Here is a 4,953-nt window from a genome sequence, read left to right on the forward strand (position 1 = left end):
CACTATAGTACAGGTTCAGGAATTTCTTTAACTAGAAGTAATTAGTGTCTTTAAACATCAGCTACTGGTATACAATTCAAAATCAACTTTTATGAACTCACATTTCGGGCAAATTCAAACCTTCTTTAGTAGATCTGAAGTAAGACTGAGTGGGTGGGTGCATAACACATTGGAGCCTTTACTAAGGACCAGACTCCTTTGCTTTGTGACTTGCTTGGATACATATGCCACACACTTTGCAGAGTGAACACAACTTGGTGTTACACCATTTCAGAAAACTGAAATTCTGGTAAATTCAGCAGGATTTTTTGTGTTGTAATATAATATAATGGTAGTTTTATAAGATCTGAGATACGGATAACTTCTGCCCTAAATACTTCTATAGATTTATATGAAACAATTAATTATAAATTGAGCAAAGTATAATCCTTCCAAAGCATCATTCATGTTTTGAACTAATTCTAGTCTTTCTATTTTTATTCTGGTATGGAATTACAATGAGATCAAACGAATTATACATATGCATACACACATTTACACAATGTTCCAATATTTAAAAAATGTATTTGTTTAGTGTGACTTAGTGGCATTTGTCTAATTAAATTGAGTCTAGCTTAACTGCTAAAATTAACCTTAAACTCATGATCCTCCTGCCTCAGTCTCCTGAGTGTTGGTCTTACAGATACATATACATATAGATACATCTAAATCCATTTAAATACACTATTTTAATTTTCCCAGACTCAATTTAGATTTATTCTACATATAGGATGCTGGGGAAGGGTAAAGAAAACTTGGAGAGATGCAGGGGGACACAGTAAATGCTCCTGTTGGAAACAGGGCAGGTGATGAACCCTTCTAGTCAATAGAAGAAAAAGAAACCAAGCTTAGGTAGACACTTGCCATTTTCAGCCTTATCCTAAACTCTGTAGGACAAGAGAGGAACCAGCGATTGAGTTCATTATTAGTAGGATCGTGGACACATTCATGGCTTGTCATGTTTGGTTGTTGTCTCTTGAAGGTCTGCTCCTTTCTGAAGGGAAGCAGAGAGGGAAGGATGTGGATCTGTGGGAGGGGGAGATGTGTAGGGGAGAGGAGATGTGAGAAGTGAAGAGAGGTAAAAACTGTGTTCAGGGGGTTGGGGATTTAGCTCAATGGTAGAGCACTTGCCTAGCTAGCGCAAGGCCCTGGGTTCGGTCCCCAGCTCCGAAAAAAAAAAGAAAAAAACTGTGTTCAGAATGTATGAAAGAAGAAACTTTTTCAATGAAAAGGTATAGACTAATCATTGTAACAAGGGACTTAGATGGGATTTAATTATTTAAAATGAAATTTAAATATAAACATCAAACTGAAATTTCTTTTTCTATAGATTTAAATTAATATATTATATTGCTGTATTACATTTATATGTATGAGTGTTTTGCCTGCATTTATTTATGGGAACCATGTACAAGCCCAGGGCCTGTGGATATTTGAATAGGGTGTTAGAACCCTGGGCACTGGAGTTATGGATAGTTGTAAGATGTCATGTGGGTGTTACGAGTTGTCCAGATCCTTCAGGAGAACAACAACTGTTTTTAAGTACTGCACAATTTCTCCAGCCCCTAGAACTTTCTATAAAAGAGCATATTTATTCTAGCACTTTTTCACAGAAAACCTTTGTCATATCTGTGTAGGCTACTCTAAACATCGGTAGACATACCGAATCTTGTTTGTAAATGCCTTGTGTAAATACTTGAGAAATTCTATATGCTTTCTATAGTTCTCATGAAGAAAATTAACAGTACTTAAACACAGAGAAAGCATGCCATTTATTTTTTTTTTTAATCTCTGAGCCTTTAATATAAATGGAAAAAAACCCAAGTATTTGGATAGGCCAAGATCCATGGAAGATAGGCTTAAGCTTATATGTTTAACACACAGTCCTTCCACTGATAACAGATCTGGCAGCTTTTCAATAATTAATGAAAAGTTCACCAAATGTGAATCAGGTTTTCATACAGATCTCTCTCCAGTTTGGTGTGACATTAATATAAAGGTCCCTACTGTATGTGGCTATAGGTACCACTGCTTGGTTAAGCTGTTGGGTATTTTGCTTAATGCAAAACAAAAAAAAAACAAACCAAAAAAAAAATAAACAAACAAAAAACCCAAAACAAGAAACAGCACAAAGAAAAGAAAGAACCCACATTTTCCCAATATACACCCATTTTATTAGGTTCAGGAATGCCAACTCCCTCATCCAGTAAATCACCAAATCATTGAAGTGTTAGTATTTTATCAATCATGTTTTAAATGGCTTTTGTTGCTGATGTTCCTTATGCTATAATTCTAGAAGTTTCCCAGAATCACTTGCTTTCATCTGAGAATGAAAGGCATGAAATGAACACAGACAGCATGGCCAAGAACTGAAAACAAGTCTGAGGAATATCCATTTTGTCGGATCAAATTTCATGAACATCTCCACAAGGAGACTTTTTTTGTATTTTCAAATGTCACTTCCTACTAGATAACCTCTGTTTAAAGCAGGATATCCTGATCTCTCAATTTCATAAGAATTGTTTTTAGATGAGACATGCCACATGCCATGCATTTCCTGTTTCTAAAAAAACACAAGAGATTCAGTGGGAAAGGATGAGATATTCATCATGGGGTTAAAGAAGAACAACAGGGGCTGAGGACCTACTAAGCTGCATCCTGAAGGAGGATGTCATAACAGATTTTGGAAAAGATGATTTAAGTCTCCAAGAAATATTTAGCTAGTGGAAAGGAGAACACATTTTCCAGCTGTGAAACGATTTAACATTTAGTTCTGTGGTGCGAAGAGTTTATAAGCAAACTATTTGCCTTTCCTGCAAAGAAAATTCCCTGAGGATACCTCCTTAACCCTTATCTTGAAATATATTACAGAATTTCGGAATGGTGATGATTTTCATTGTTTTTATAAGGATTTGTCATTTTTTTTCATCTTTTGAGCATGTGAATTATTTATTTACCATAGGTTAGTAGCATAATATCCACAGATATTCTTTAACAAGTATTTCTGTATTTTGGGGTCAGCATGAAATTCTGAAGAAAGATAGCATTGGTAACTTTAAAATGATTTTTATACCCTGAACATAAGCATGCTTGTAGTAGTGATCCTCATTATGTAGCTTCTATTAGTGTTGGTAATATGTAATGTTTCCTATCATGCCATTAAATGTGACGTCTTCATTTCTGAAGTCAACTACACCAATCATGTGTCTTCTCCACATGAAAAATGGTATTAGGTAATGGTGAAATAGGTGTGATCAAGAAAAGTTCCTATAAATTGTAATGCCATATACTTACTATCTTTTAAAAGAGCTAAAAGAAAATAACCTACTACAAACAGATATTTACTAAGTTCCTATTATGTCCCTATTATATTTCAGACAGTTGCTGAAATTTTAAGAATAGATAATAAAGATATGATTGCTGCTTCACATAATAATATACAGTAAAAGGAAGTTGAATATTAACCACATGAGATAAGATCAATTCTCTAGATAAAGTAGAGGAGAGAAGTGGTAAGTTTGTTCTCCGATCTGGGATCATCCATCTGCTTTTGAACATTAATGATCTAATCCCAAAGATCAGTGACTAAAGACAGTGGATTCCCCAAGAAGACCATATGCATCATAATAAATAAATAAGTAATCTCTATCCCTCTTACAAAGGGAGATGATGCCATTTACCATGAGATGTATGTCTTGAAGGTTGTTGTATAGAGAGCTGTAACCAAGGCTTATATCCAGAGCACAAAGCCTTCAAGTATGGGTTGTCATTATATGGGATCCTGTAACTGAATGTGAGGGATTGTGAAATATTCTGTAACATTCATTTTTGAATGTTCAATGAAGAAAAAATAATCCAAAATTAATTTATCTGAAGAGTTTCTAGAGTCATTGTCCATGCTCCATAGTGGCATCATCACTGCAGCTCTCTTCGACCCATGGCTTTGTGTCCTGCAAGCCATCACAACACTGGTAAGTCAACAAATTCAGCTTGGAAAGCTTCACGTCAAATTTGACAGTGTTACACGCTATAAATTAGGGTGGTTTATTGTATGCACAAAATTTTCTGTTTTCACAGAAGCACAATAGTTTAATTATGAAAAAGAAAGACTTTCATTATTCCCTTACATCATTCATCAGCAGGTATCAAGTTGGTATAGATTTGTATTAGATTGGTTTAGAATATATCATTTTAAAAATTGTTACTTGAGTTGCTGACTTGACTTTCATTAAATTTCAGGGAATTTTGACTTAAGATTACAGTAGTATCTCTAAAATTTTCTAAAATGATCTTAAATATACTTGTGCTGTCCTGTGTTATGTGTTTATGTGAAAAGACATTGGTGATTATAAAAATTGAGTATCAAGCAGCTCTGGAACATGTTAGATCTTCATTTTTCAGTATCAAGCATTTAGCTAAGAGTTATCCCTTTATGTAAAAATTAATAATCACATATGCCTCATTAGAATGCCTATTTTCTTTAGCTTTTAAAAGTGGTAAACATACCTGTCCCAAGAGTCACTGCAGGTGTGGCTTCTGTGTTGCATATGCATCAGTAGGTGACAGAGAGGAGTGTACCTATGTCTACACTCAATGTTCTGACCTGTGAACATCAGAATAGTTAGTGGCTTTGAAAACATTCCCCTGAAAGAAGGGAAGTCTGAGACAATCACCAGTAAGGTGCCAGGAAGACTGAGATAGGTACTCCTGATGGAAAGCAAGCTGGAGACTAGAAGAGCCCCACCTGGGGACCTGGGTCCCAGGCAGGAGTGAACCCTATGACAGATTACCCTTGTAAGAGACCACTTCAAGTGGACTGGTTGAGGAACTTACCTGAGGAGTTAACCACCAGTCTGTTTCTACATAGTCCTGGGATGGGGAACAGACCATGCCTGAGATGACATTTGCCTAGCA

The 4,953-nt window shown here is 35.6% G+C and overlaps 1 non-coding gene across 1 annotated transcript; it reads left to right on the plus strand.

Annotated features, from left to right (window-relative positions):
* Positions 1–4,544: 4,544 nt before the first annotated feature.
* Positions 4,545–4,676, plus strand: LOC120098694 (small nucleolar RNA SNORA17). The gene has a single exon (XR_005497116.1). It is a non-coding gene; the product is annotated as a small nucleolar RNA SNORA17 (small nucleolar RNA).
* Positions 4,677–4,953: the final 277 nt, after the last annotated feature.

This window comes from Rattus norvegicus, chromosome 19, assembly GCF_036323735.1.
Source record: "Rattus norvegicus strain BN/NHsdMcwi chromosome 19, GRCr8, whole genome shotgun sequence".
Classification (NCBI taxonomy): Eukaryota; Metazoa; Chordata; class Mammalia; order Rodentia; family Muridae; genus Rattus; species Rattus norvegicus.